Source organism: Borostomias antarcticus (genome assembly GCF_949987555.1).
Source record: "Borostomias antarcticus genome assembly, chromosome: 31".
NCBI classification, from domain to species: Eukaryota; Metazoa; Chordata; class Actinopteri; order Stomiiformes; family Stomiidae; genus Borostomias; species Borostomias antarcticus.
In genome coordinates this window covers 545075-560433 of record NC_140264.1, presented here as the reverse complement: position 1 = coordinate 560433, position 15359 = coordinate 545075, and positions in this window count along the sequence as shown.

The window sequence follows — 15359 nt, the reverse complement described above, 5'->3', positions numbered from 1 at the left end:
GACGTCAACAATGGGAAAAACGTCACGAATTCGGAGTATTTTTACCCCGAGTCAAATTGGACTGAAAATGTTACGCTTCCAGTTTCTCAAAAACGACAAAACGGATATATTTAATGTTTTTATTGTGTTTCTTCAATGTCCTATTGTGCAAATAGCACGTTCAAACTCAAAAAAAGTGAAAATCACCATGTTAATCCTTTAAGATTGCCCGTTGTATTTATAAGGCCTGGATTAGAGAGCAATCTGTTTTTAGTGTAGTATATTTTTATACTGTATCATACTGTATTGCATCAATACATCTGTATTACTCTCATGTAGTAATCATTTTAGTAGAATAATGAATAAACTTCACTTTAGTAGGAATTGTGTTAACCTAAGTAGTTGAACATGAGTTATAGCAGTTGTCCTATCCTGAGTCAGCATTTCTGTCCTGAGTCCATAAAATAGCGCCTTTGAAGTCAGTTAGCCCACAGTTATGATCCTAGGAGGACAGGAGGAAGCTCCTAGGGTCCAGGGGGTAGAGACCAGCTGACACCTTGACCAGTCAGAACATCAGTTGAACCGTTTGTGACTATATTTGTGTTAATGAACATTCCTTGTATGCTAATTTGTTTGTCATGTGATTCCTGGCCTGAAGCCAGATATAAGCTCGGCACCTCATGAGAACGTCAGTATTTGCCTAGAGATTCGGCCCTGTGGTAGGCATGCTCAATAAATTGATGATTAGACGTTTTTGGCCTCCTTGAAGTTCTGTTCCATACGAAGATGATGCTTTTGAAATACACTGCATTAGTTAAGATATGTCAGGCTCTCCTGACATGATGTGTGAGTTCCAGTGCTGGGTAAGCTACTTTCAAAATGTAACTATTACACATTACGAGTTAGATTCATTTGAGAGTAATTCATTTCTTTACAAGATTACATTTTAAACAATCCTGGACATATGTGAGTATGAAAATAAAAGTATACATACAGCAAACCAATATTTTACGAGCTAGGCTAGCTTACTTCAATCTTTTACACTTTTTTTTTCAAATCTACTGTAGATAATAAACAAACTGAGTGAACACTCATGTAATTATTGGCATCCATGGTTGAACCTAATTGCTGACCTATATCAATATGTAGCCCTACAAAAAGCTGGCTAGATAGGAAACCTGTTACAAAGGCTGATAAATGGTAAATGGACTGCACTTATACAGCGCTTTTATCCACAGCACTTCACAATGGCCTCTCATTCACACACTAATGGTGGCAGCTGTCATGCAAGATGCTAGCCTGCTCACTGGGAGCAATTTGGGGTGCAGTGTCTTGCTCAAGAACACTTCGATATGTGGACAGGAAGAGGAGCCGGGATTTGAACCGCCGACCCTGCGGTCATTGGATGACCCACTCTACCACTTGAGCCACAAGTGAAGCTACTCAGCCTAACCTATACCTAGGGCTCTGGAGGGCTAGTATTATCATACAAACATGCTCTAAGGGTGACAATGTGAGACTAACAGACTGTCCAGCCATGTGTCCATTTTAGGGTTGTCATCATGTAAAAACCCCTGTAAAGGTACTGACCTCAGTGTCTCCAGGTTACAGTGTGGACCTCTCAGGGCAGAGAAGAGGACCTTCAGGCCACCATCATCATCATACCATGTAATGTTCTTCAGGTGCAGCTCTCTCAGGGGACAGTCTGGTGACTGGAGGGAGGAGGCCAGGGATTCACAGGCCTCATCGGCGAGACACACTTTAGTTAGTCTGTAGAAACAGACATGTCCTTCATGAGATGGAGTGCAGTGTAGAAGTTAGGACCTCTGACTGCTTCTGTAGGTCTGTTGGCAACCAGGGTTCAAATCCCATCTCTATCTCTTTCACAGACCTACTGTATGTCTCCTGTCACCCCACCTACTCCCTTCCTACTGTCTAGAGGAAACACATGTCCACTGTCCTTGTAATGGAACATGTCTATTGTGGTGTGGTGCTTGTCAGGTTTGTTGAACAGCTTGTAACGTGGTGGATGGAGTGTATAAAAACACTGCATCTATTTACGGAGTTGTAAGTTTTATTTTTAAATGTCATGTTATTTGCTGTTAGTGACAGATAAATATGAATTCTACATATTTGCACTTTCACACTCAACTTCCCTGAACTATAGTCTGCTCTAACCCTGGTTAGTAGAGTACAGTATGTTCACTATTTTGACAACATGTCCCTCAAAACGATTACACTAGTCTTCCTGACTGAAATATACAATCCCTACAGATGTGATGGGAGTGTGTTTAGTGATACTGCATCAGTCAGCTGAGTTGAATATTCACATAAATGGTTAGTCACAAGTCAATAGTAACAATGTATGTTAAACATTAAAACATTCAAATATTCTCCCCATCTCTCCCACCTGGTGTGTCCCATATATCTGAGGGTCAGTGAGTCACCAGAAAATCAACTGAACTGAAAAAAGACTGCATATGAACATGCTCTAAGAGTGACAATGTGAGACCAACAGACTGTCCAACCATGTGTCCATTTTAGGGTTGTCATCATGTGAAAACTCCTGTAAGGGTACTGACCTCAGTGTCTCCAGGTTACAGTGTGGACCTCTCATGGCAGCGAAGACAACATGCAGGTTATCATCATAAAATATCTTATTCATCATCTTTGTATAACTCTTAATGTTCTTCAGGTGCAGCTCTCTCAGAGGACAGTCGGGTGTCTGGAGGGTGGAGGCCAGTGATTCACAGTCCTCATGGCTGAGCTTCATGTAAGTCAGTCTGTATAAACAGAGAACATGTCCTTCATGAGCTGGAGTTGCCAGGGTTCAAATCCCATCTCTATCTCTTTCACAGACCTACTGTATGTCTCCTGTCACCCCACCTACTCCCTTCCTACTGTCTAGAGGAAACACATGTCCTCTGTCCTTGTAATGGCACCAATGTCGTGGAGCTTGTCAGGTTTGTAAAGTAGCTTGTAACATGGTGGTAGGAGTGTAGATACTGAATCTGCCGAGTTGTATGTTTTCTTTTTACTTTTAATTTTGTTGTTGCCTCCACCATCCCAGCCTCCATCTTTGGTTCTATTTGACTCTGTCAGGGGATTGATGGATAACATGCTGCTCTGTGCCTTTGCTGTTGATCACGTAGCACATGCATTTCCAGACTGAGAGCTTTCTGAAGCAGAACCATACTGGTTGCTATGGTAAATGGTAAATGGACTGCACTTATACAGTACTTTCATCCAAAGCGCTTTACAATGAAGGCCTCTCATTCACCCATTCAAACACACATACACACACCAATGGTGTCAGCTGCCATGCAAGGTGCTAGCCTGCTCATTAGGAGCAATTGGGGGTTCAGTGTCTTGCCCAAGGGCACTTCGACATTTTGTCAGGAGGAGCAGGGATTTGAACCGCCATTGGACGACCCGCTCAACCTCCTGAGCTACAGCCGCCCGTCTCCGGGCTCTCCCCCCACACTCCCCAGTCCAAACCCTGTGTCTATATCGCCCTCACACGGACAGCTGGCTTCGCTCAAATGTTTGTTTTGATTTGTGGATCTGCCCCCTAATATGTATTCACTCCAAAATTGAATAGGTTCTACTGTAAGTTGGCCTATGCTACACCCCTCCACCAAGTTTCATGAAAATCGGTCTGGTAGTGTTTGCATAATCCTGCTAAGAAAACAACCAATCAATGAGTGAACACACATCACTAACAACATTACCTCTCGCCCTGCGCTGTTGCTGGAGCGGAGGTAGAGTACACTGTAAACACGAATACATTCAGATAATATATACACCCTCTTTCCCACCTGGTGTGTCCCATATATGTCTGAGGGTCTGTGACTGCACAGAAAAGCAACTGGACTGAAAAAAACAGTCCTTTAAAACAATCAGCGTCATTTATACTAGTGTGATATGTGTCAGTTTGACATTAATATTTACATTGCCTTTCTGCATTTCCTCACAGCTGGGATCAGTCTGTAATGCACTGTCTTGGCTATGTTGTATTTCCTCGGGTCCATCTCATCCAGCACACCCTGTGACATCAGAAGTGCGTTGGCCAGTGCTGAGCAGTGATCTCCTGAGAGAGCTTGTTCATCTCGATCTGGTGACATGAGGAACTTGTGAATGTCTTCATGTACTGCACTGTCTTTCATCTCAGTCAAGCAGAGGATGAGATTGATGTAACTATCAGGTGAGAGGTTCTCCACATCTGGCTTCCTAAGGTATTTCTTCATCTCCTCAACAGTCTCTGAGCTTCTTTCTGTCTGTGGCAGAAGGCCTTGTAAGCGAGTCTGGTTGGACTCCAGTGAGATGCCAAGCAGGAAGCGGAGGAACAGGTCCAGATGTCCATTCTCACTCTGTAGAGCTTCGTCCACAACTCTCTTCAGCACCTCATGCAGGGGCAGCTCTGTCGACACATTCTCCAGGAGAGACTCCAGTGAACTGATGTTTTTGGTCACACAGCAGTAGAACACATAGACAGCAGCAAGGAACTCCTGAAAGCTCAGGTGCACAAAGCTGTACACTTTCTTATCATACAGCCCATCCTCTTTCTTTAGTATTTCTGTGCACAATCCACTTTCCACTGCTGCTTTATTGAAATCAATTCCACAGTTGTTCAGGTCTTCTTCAGAGAATATGAGATTTCCCTTCAGCAGCTGTTGGAATGCCAGCTGGGCCAGTTTCAGAATGTCGCTGTCTCTTGATTTCAGGATCTTCTGTCTAGACTGATCTTTCTCGTTTCTCTCTTCATACTTTCCAAGTGCCACACCTGTTTGAGTGATCAGGAAGTGAATGTACATCTCAGTCAGAGATGTAGGGATCTCTCCTTTCTTGTTTTTACTCAGCATAGGTGCTAGAACCTTGGCAGTGATGTAACACATGATAGGTATGTAACACATGATGTAGAGGCTTCTGATGTGATCGATGATTTTGTTGGCTAGTTCCTCATCTTCACTGAACTGCTTCCTGAAGTACTTCTCCTTCTGTTGGTCTGTGAACCCTCGTACTTCTGTCATCTGGTCAATGCACTTGCGTTCAATCTTATTGGCTGCTGCAGGTCGAGTGGTTATCCAGAGGAGAGCAGAGGGAAACAGATGTCCCTTGATGAGGTTTGTCAGCAGCATGTCCAGTGATGATGTCTCTGTTACATCATTCAACCTCTTGTTTCTGAAACTGAATGTAAGTTTGCTTTCATCCAGTCCATCAAAGATGAACAGAACTTTAGAGGATGCAAACATGCTTGCGTCTGCTTTCTCTTTCAGTTCAGGGTGAAAGTAACACAGAAGGTCATGCAGACTGTACTGCTCATCCTGGATCAAATTCAGCTCTCTGAATGGAAGCACAAAGATGAAATCTATATCCTGATTGGCTTTCCCTTCTGCCCAGTCAAGGATGAACTTCTGCACTGAGACTGTCTTTCCTATACCCGCCATGCCTTTCGTCATCAGAGTTCTGATGGATTCTTCTTGTTCAGGACGGGGTTTGAAGATGTCATTACAGTTGATAGAAGTAACTGATGATTTTTGGAGTGATTCAATCCGCCTGATCTCATGTTCTGTATTAACTTCTTTACTCTCTCCATCAGTGATGTAGAGCTCTGTGTAGACGCTGTTGAGGAGAGTTTTTCTGTCTTCTGTAGTCCCCTCAGACATTAATCTGAAACTTTTCTTCAAACTGTCTTGAAGTTTGTCTTTAACTCTTTTTTGGTTCAGCAAAGGGGAGAATGGGAGAAAGTGAAAATGTAGAGTGAGACATGAAGAATAAAAAGCATAAAACAACATCCAGTACAATCACAATCCTTATACAGTACCAGTGTATAGATCTGTGAAACGCAATGGACCCTTCTAACAAAAACATTCTCCTGATTTTACATATCTCACCTTTGTTTGGTGGCACTGCATGGTGTGGCTGTGGCTACGCCCTCTGAAATTATAAGGAAAAACAAGACCCATGATGTCCAAGACCAGGACGATACTGTCCTACAGAACCTCGGGGATGATAAAGGACGATACTGTCCTACAGAACCTCAGGGATGATAAAGGATGATACTGTCCTACAGAGCCTCAGGGATGATAAAGGACGATACTGTCCTACAGAACCTCAGGGATGATGAAAAAGGATGATACTGTCCTACAGAACCTCAGGGATGATAAAGGATGATACTGTCCTATAGAACCTCAGGGATGATAAAGGATGATACTGTCCTACAGAACCTCAGGGATGATAAAGGATGATTGTGTTCTTGTAGCAGTATGACCTTCTGGAGGGGACAACAGTGCAACTGTAGCACACAGACAGAAGCGTGGGATGAAGGTTTCACCTTTTCTCTGAGCCTCCACAACGGGTAGAGTTGTAAAGTTGTGGAACAAACACACACACATGCGCGCGCGTACACACACACACACACACAGTTTACTATAGATTATCAGGCTAACTTGGTAGAGCTCCGGTGCAGTAGGTTCTCCATATGTTGTCTCTTAGATAGTTTGGAGTTCATTGTTGTTATGGTGCAGTTATAGATAAGAATAAGAAACACAACTTATTTGATTGTGACAAGATTAAATAAACATAATCTAACAACAGAGCTTACCAAGGTCCTGGAGTAAATGAGGCTCTTTCTCCTGGAGGATCCTGTAGAAGGCTGATTTGACCTTTTCTCCCCCAGAGGTTAAAGCCTCGTACAGCTCCCTCATCTGTTCCTGTCTGGTCCGGGTGGTACGGATGGTAGAGTAGAGCTCATCAGGGATCATACGCCTCTGGTGCAGTTCATCTGCTATGGACATCACCTCAGCAACCCTCTGAATGATCTTGAAAACATCCATACATAAGTACAGCACGCATTGAAGTTAAACTACATATAGTGTCATCGCTACATGTCACTGGTCCATTTCACACACAGGTGTCTGGGGAGGATGACAGCGCGACTTATCAAGTTAATTTCCTCATATCAGTTTGAGGACATTTTGCAGCCATGATAGTCACAGATGACAGACCGACACAGTATCGATACCAGCTCTGGCAGATATGGTAAACAACAGTGGTGTAGTGGAGGGTCTTCATGGGGTCTATCCATTTCTTTATCCACAGTATAGGCCTACTCCCTTCTTTAAACACCACTAATGTAAAAACTGTAACATATACCCACTTCTTTACTCAGAGTTTACCCACGTAGGCTATTTAGTCACCACTACACCCCTGCTAAACAGGGACTTCTGCTGGTCATCTTAGTAAACTGACCAGCGCGGCAACAGCACTTGCTATTTCCAGGCTATTAATTCACACTTTAACTAAATAAAATAGTGTGTACATTAAATCCATCCATATATATATATATATATATATATATACGCTACCTGCGTGTTAATTAAACCTTGAAAGATGGCCATTCAATGCAATGGACTTTTATTTTGTAATGTTTGAACACGTTTTTTCGCTTCCCGTGACGCTAGACTGGACCACGTGACCAACAGACCACGTGATTCCATTTATTCATTTCACGGCTCGAAACCAAATAATAAATATACCGCGATAGACAACTGTGGGCACATTCTTCAGTCCCAAAAGGAATAATGATAAAAGGAACGAGCCGAGAAGCAAAAAAAGGCCATTTTGGAAGAGGTGTTTCCATTATTGGTTTAGACACAAAAAACTGAATTATGGTCGATTTACCGTTTATTCGTTTTGAAATTATAATGGAATAAGGAATTATACGATGATACCCTAACCTAGGTTGCATCCAACTCGTTCTATTAATACATCCATGATCCAACTGCGCACATCCCGAACCTCGACATTCTGATTTGAACTTTTCCCATACGTCCCTCCATAACCATTTTAGTCTAGTTTTTATTTGTTGACGAAAATGTGAATAGATATAGTCATAGTTTTTGTCATCATACATTCATTTTTATTTAGTTATCGTCTCGTGACGATAACCCAAAAAATGTCGTTGACGAATAGTTTTCGTCATAGTTCTCGTCAACGAAATTAACACTGGCTGTCAAGTTTTGTTGAGCGGTCATGATGGGCGTGCGCGACCCGCTGCGTACCAGCTGCGCATGTTCACTGATTTCTAGAACATGTGCACCAGCTTGAGTACATTTTGGTGGAGGGGGATTTACTTGGGTATTGAGGATACACATCAGTCAGTTTATGCACAGATCACCCACTACTACCATGATTTTAAGGAAGTGTATGAAGTGTGCACTAAATAACTTATTTTACTCGGCCTACAGCACCATCGTGTGGGTATTTTGATGTATGAAATCTTGGCAATACTGAGGAATGTAGTAGAGCAGGCGTTTCCAAACTGTGAGGCGGGCCTCCCCTGGGGGGCCCCAAAGAAATTCAGGGGAGGCGCGGAGGGATGGTTAGAAAAAAATGAAGGAAAAATATGTTTTTTTATTTTAGAATTTTCTATTTTTTTATGAGTGAAACATGATTTTAAAGGGTCCCTTTTTTTATGGACACATTTGGGGGGTTGGGGGGCGCGGGTGTGTCACTGTTTTCAGAGGGGAGGCCCACATTGATGGAGTTTGGGAACCCATGAGGATTCGCATTACCTATGTAGGGTCTGTGTGCATGGAAGGTGCAGTGTATTTCAGAAGCATCATCTTTGTGTAGAACAGAACTTCAAGGAGGCCAAAACCGTTGAATCAACAATTTATTGAGCGTGCCTACCACAGGGGGTCACTTCGGCAGTACTGAATTCTCAGTGTCGTGACTTCAGTTTTTAAACTGGCTTCAAGCCAGGAATCACATGACAAACAAATTTGCATACAAGGAATGTTCATGAACACTAGTCCTCTGAATGGTCAATGTATCAGCTGAGCTCTGCCCCCCCTTCGGACACGGGGCTCCCTGGGTCCTTCCTGGAATCACGTTACAAGACTGTAGGCTACTTTTAGAGGTGACCATTTGCTATAGACAAAGGATCATGCTGACTCAGGGACAAAGGCCACCTGTTCTAACTCACATGTTAAACTCCTTATATTAACACAGTTCCAACTAAAGTGAAGTTTATTCATTATTCTGAGAGTACTGTAATACAGATATGATTAATGTACAGTAATACAGTATAAAATATACTACAAAGGTGAATAAAATCTAATATATATATATATTTTTTAAGTTCAATTGTTGTATTGTGGGCACAGTTGTAATGTTTTGATGAAATACTTCAGGAGTCCACAATGCTGCATTGTTTTGGACATTGTCATCTTGACTGCAGGAGCCGGTTGCACCAGTCGTTACTAAGTGGTGACTAGGCCTAGTCATAGCCTAAGTGTTGACTAACTCGAGATTTGGTCACTACTCAATTTAAATGGGTTGCACCACTCACGACTAGTTCCTAGTAACAACTAAATATTGACCCACCCTGGGAGGTGGTGTAAGTGATGACTAGTGCGAGGAAGTAGCATCTTCAACTCTGCTATTAGGACGGAGGTGGGCTGAAACATTGTAGCTAAATCTGTCGGTGGAAAAATTATTTTCTTTAGCAGATGTCTTAGTTATATCAAGATTAAGCTAACTATTGGCACCGGTGTGCTTATTGGTGTCATATTTAATAAGTTTGAGTAATTTCACGATCGAGCTAGCTAACCACCTTTAGCTCAATTGGCTCAGTTGCTGGTTAGCGAGGGGAGTCCCAGCCCAGCTGATAATTCAGCAGGGTCGGGCCTGGTTAGTACTTGGATGGGAGACCGCCTGGGAATACCAGGTGCTGTAAGCTTTTTGGCCCTTGCCTCTGCAATAGGGGGCACTGTTTCCCCAACCAAGGCGCAGAGAGAGCTGAGATAGACACACAGCCGCATCCTCATTAACAGCAGAGAGATCTGAGATAGACACACAGCCGCGTCCTCATTAACAGCTGCAGTAGTTGCGCTTGGGGCTCACGAGCTGCTGTTTACGAGGTGCCCACTTTGTCCTATTTTCAGCACCGAAATACCATTAGACAGTTTTAATCAGGGAAGAGCGCGGACGCAGTCCCCCACTACCAGAAATTATGCAGTCGAGATTCCCACATTTGTGGAATTCGCAAGGGTCAGCACAGCCGGAGTGCAATGGCTGAGCCTCGCCCTGGGTGAACCTCCTTCATGATCAAGGTGTCTCCCCTGCCAGGTAAGTATGAGTTGGAAATGGGGAAATAGGGAAGAGAGAGAAGAGATACATGCAGAGCCACATCATAATTCTCCCAACTGTAGTTGCGCTTTGTGGTTGCGAGCTGGTGTTTGCTCTTTCACTGCTGAAATAATTTGATACCCTCTCAATCACGAGAGAACCTGCTTTGACAATGTAAACATATGTTTCCCATGCTAGTGAAGCCCTTTCACTTGACAAAAAAGAAAGAAAGATAGAGAGAACGTTAGAAAGAAAGAAAGAAAGAAAGAAAGAAAGAAAGAAAGAAAGAAAGAAAGACAAAAAAAAAACACCAAGTCCAAAAGGGAGAGAGCAGAGCCAGGCAAAGTATAAGAGGCTTACCTCCGTCTTGCTCCTCCGCTTACAGCCATACCACCCTGAACACGCCCGTGGACACGCCCCTTTCAGGAAGTGTGTGCTGCGTGCGTTTGGTGTGGGCAGTGTGTGCGTCGGGTGCTCCCTTGTGTCTCTGTTTGGTGTTTTGGTGCTTTTTTTTGCTGGTTTCTTTCCAGTTTTTTCTTTTTCTTTTTTGTTTTTGCGGCTTCACCTTGCCTCCTCGGAGTAGTTTTTGTGTTTTTTTGTCGTTCAGTGGTTTTTCCCCCCGCAGCGCCTTTGGGTTTGCTGTGTGGGGGGTGTTTTTTCTTTCCCGTGGTCCGTCAGCACCATGTCGGGAGTGGGTGAGAGGAGCTCGGCAGCGCCGGTTTTTCCGCGTGTAGGAGGAGTCGTGCAGAGTGGTGGTGGGGCGGGGAAGACCGGCACCCGGCCGAGTGGCGGTGCGGGTGAATGTGGCCAGAGAAGATATGCACGGGAACTCACGCTTCATGTCCTGGTGGAGCTGACGGAGGAGAGGGTTGGAGTTGAGAATATGGAGAAGCTGGGAAGTATGCAGTTGCTGAAGGCTGTACAGAAGGAGTGCGGGGAGGTGCTGGCTTTCAGGGTGAAGTCAACGGACTGTGAATATGAACTGACTATGAGTAATGTGGAGGGCCGTGATAAGCTGCTGGATGGTCTGAGGGTGGGTCGTTTTCGGGTGACGGCTCAAAAGCTGCGGAATGATGAACTGGTGGTGTCCTTTCTTAACCTGCCGGCTTACATTGAGGATGGGGAGCTGCTGCAGAAGCTGCGGGGGTGGGGGGTCCAGGCTGTGTCTCCCGTTCAGAGGCGGTGCTGGCCGGGAATGTCAGTTGCGGATGGCACCCGGTTCCTGAAGGTTCGCTTCACTGACAAGGTGACGTCCCTCCCATACTCTGTTCGACTGGACACCGTCACCGGGCCTGAGTACTTCAGGGTGCTGCATGATCGCCAGGTTGGTGTGTGTCGTTTTTGTATTCGGCCGGGCCACGTCGTTCGGGACTGTCCTGCCTTCCGCTGCCACCGGTGTGGCGTCCAGGGACACTACGCCCGTGAGTGTGGGGCTGGGGACCGTGCACCGCAGCTGGGCGGTGACGCGGCTGGTAGGGGGATGCCGGAGATGGGGCTGGGTGGGCCTGTGGTTGGCGTAGCTGAGGGCGGCGGGGCTGTTGGTGGGCTCGGGGATGTCGGCGGCGGAGAGGATGTCAGCAGAGGCGATGATGGCGGCAGTGGCGAGGGGGGAGGTAGCAGCGTTGCCAGTGATCTGGAGTGGGAGGAGGACCTTCCGGGCATGGGGTCGGGCGGTGCGGTGGGGAGTGTTGTGGACGTGCCGTGCATCGTGGAGGAGCAGGGGGTGTTGGTGGAGGGCCGGCGTCTGGAGGATGTGCCTGTGCGGGTCCGCGGGGCTGACAGCTCCGGGGGCTCCCTCGATGGCCTGGTCCTGGGGGCGTTGACGGCGCCGGCTGGGGCCGGCCTTGATGGACGTGATGCAGCGGCAGCTGTGACGGGCGTCGTTGAGCCGGCGCGCGGGCGGACGCGCACGCGCGGTGGCGTGTCGGCGTCTGTGCATTCGCGGGCGGCTTCTCTCCGGCAGCTGCGGGATGAGTCGGATGATATGGACTACGATGATGCGGGCAGGGGGATGAAGAGGAAGGAGCGGCGGATTCTGGGGGCTTGGAATTTCAAGAAGTGAGCAGGTATGGCTGGACTGGGTTTTGTCTCCTTTTTTTGTTTTTTGTTTTTTACCATGGCAGTGACTTTTTGTTCCTTCAATTCAAATGGACTGAGGAGTTTGGCCAAGTTTGATTTGCTGTTGCAGGCGGTCAAGTCGGACATTATCTGCCTGCAGGAGACTCATTGGACGGCTGACACTGTGGCCGCGGTCTCCACCAGGTGGAGGGGGCAGGTGTGGGCGAACAATGGGGAGGGGTCGGCCTGCGGGGTCGCTGTTTTGTTTTCTTCGGACTGTGTGAGGGACATTACGGAGGTTTATAGGGATGCGGGGGGGAGGGTTTTGGTTTTGGACTTTTTTGTGGGTGAGCGGAGACTGAGGTTGTTGAACGTGTATGCGCCTAACATTGCGCTAGATAGGGTGGCCTTTTTTAGAGCGCTGCTGCCCTTTTGCTCTCTGGACTGTTTACTGGTGGGGGACTTTAATGTCTGGCTTACCAGGCTGGACTCGGGCGTCGCTGGGAATTTTGGGGGCGACCCTTCGCGGGCTGAGCTGAAGTCTCTGATGGCCTCTGGGGGGTTGTGTGATGTGTGGCGCGATGGGCACCCTGATGTACGTGGTTTCTCCCGGCGCCAGATGGTGTTGGGGAGGCTCAGACAGAGCAGGATTGATTTGGCTCTGGCGCACCAGGACTTGGCTGGGTGTGTTCACGATGTGAGTTACAGGTTCTTGGGGCTGAGTGACCACGCACTCCTGAGTCTGCGGGTGGGGGGTGGGCGGGTGGGGCGGGGGGGCGGGTTGTGGTGTTTGAATGCTAAGCATCTTAGTGACGAGCGCTACAGGATGACCATCAGGGCCCTGATACAGAGGGAGAAGGACAGCCCGGCTTACCTGTCTGATATCTGTGGGTGGTGGGAGGGGCTGAAGGTCAAGGTGAAAAGGCGGTCCATCGCTTATGCGAAGCAGGTGAGCTTTGTGGGGGAGGAGGGTGGCGGAGCTAAAGAGGAGGATAGAGGAGGAGCAAGATAGACTGATGAGTGGGCCAGATGGCGGGGGCGTCGAGCTCCACAGGCTCCAGAGGGAGCTGGAGGAGCATGAGCTCGCCAGGTGTAGGGGTGCTGCTGTCAGGAGTAGGGCTCAGTATGTGGTGGAGGGTGAGAGGAGCTCTGGCTTCTTTTTTTTACCTAGAAAGGGGTAGGCAGCGGGCTAACTACATTGAGGAATTGGTGGATGATCAGGGTGTGTGTGTGACTGGCTGTGTGGATGTGTTGGGGGAGTGTGAGAGGTTTTACGCCAACCTGTTTGCGAGGACTGGGGTGGACGCGGCCAGTGTCAGAACGTTACACCAGTAGAGGAGGGAACCAAGTGTCTCATTCTCTCTCCACAGCTGCTAATCCCTTTATCCTTTTTGTTTTTCAGTTAGTCTGTGATGCCATCACCCGTGAGACCAACAGCTCCAGCAGTATTGCCCTCCACGTCTTTCCGGAGCCCCCCGCTTACCCCTCTGCCATCAAGCTCTGCATGTGCTGGTATGCAGAATTTTGTGAACTACTTCATGTTGCATGCAGGGATATACTTTGAGTTAAATTTCCATTATGTGACAGTACAATTACTTATAGCCACATCTGTGTTAATATCCAGATTTCCAGAGGATGGCGTATCAGCAGTTGTCCAGCTTGACCAGCATGCTCGTGAGCTCATGCAGAGTCTGAGGGAGCTAGCGCAGAGACTATCCGGGGAGTCTGATGGGGTTGCACGGGGAGCAGTACTGGATGCACTGGACCCTGCAAAAACGGAGGAGGTCTTGGAGGAGCAGCTGAAGGACAAGGAGCATCGAAGGAAGATGGTGAGTAACTTCAGGGCAGAACTTTGTTCCTTATTTTTGCAGGGAAGTGTTAAGGAAGTGTAAAAGTAAATGATTGTCTTTATGTTTTGCAGACACGATATCTGAGTTCCATTGGCGTCAAAGATCTGCCAGATGTGGTCCGGCGGGTGCTGTCAGCCATTGCCATACACAGTGTGTGGTGTGTCTACAGCGTCCATGGGAAGAGGGGGAAGAAGCCTCTAAAGAATATGACCCTCTACAATGTCATATTATGTAAGAGATTGTTCATATTTTCGCAAAATAATACATTGTCTTTGCTTCATGCCATGTGCATTGAAACCATTCCCTTTTTGGTTAAAAGGTGCAGTTATGGCCTGTAAGCCAAGTACCACTGTGACGGAGGTGTCTGCCCAGCTGCAGGAGATGCTGAAACATGCCCCTGCTCGATGCAAAAAGGTATGTGATGTCAGTCAGTTAATCTTCTCGTATCCAGTGACATGGCACGCTTCCAATGAACGTATGCGACTTGCTTTGACAGCCATTTCATTATGTCCTTAGGCATCTGATCCAGCCCAGCTGACCTCCCCAGCCCAGCCCCTGACCGCAGCTCCAGCCATGACCACAATGGAGTATTCAGATGAGGATGACCTCTTCTGCCCAGACCCTCGATTCAGATGTGGGTGACCCCCAGCCCGTCTCCCTAAACCTGCCTTTCCAGCCTGCCAGGATGGATGCCTTTTTTGTAAATAGTTTTTGTACATTTTAACCTTTTTTTTGTGGGATACAACGGTCTGTTCCCGGTCTGCCTGCTACAGAATGAAGAACTTTGTTTCATTTTTGGTTTTAGAACTTTTGCAATTGTCAGATAATGGGTTGCTAGCCAGAGCTTGTACATACTTTTTTTTTTTGCTTTTCTGGCTATGTGTAATGTGACAGACCGTAAACCTCATCCTTGTAAATATGTATACTTTTAATTTGTTTTGCAATGTACTTTGTCTAATAAAATGTTCTAAAATGTTAATGGTGTTCAGTCTCATCTTGGTTTGTATCATAATGCTTGCTGCTATATCCCCATATAGCATTAATTCGTTTTTGTACTGCAAATGCTAAATATAGCCAGCGGTCAGGGTTTAGTAAGTAAGTGACCATATCTGCACCGTGCAAAAAAGACATGCAGACCAAGTCATATAAATACCTGTAGATCTAGTCTCAGCCAAGTCAGTCTACGACGGTACTTGCTGCTCACGTGTAGATCAAGGCTGTGTTCGGAATCGCTCCCTCGTTCCCTCACTCCCTATTCCCTATACAGGGTTCACTATGTAGTGAACTACCTAGGGAATGGTTTAAGGAGTATTCGGACACTACACCGAACGTCACAAA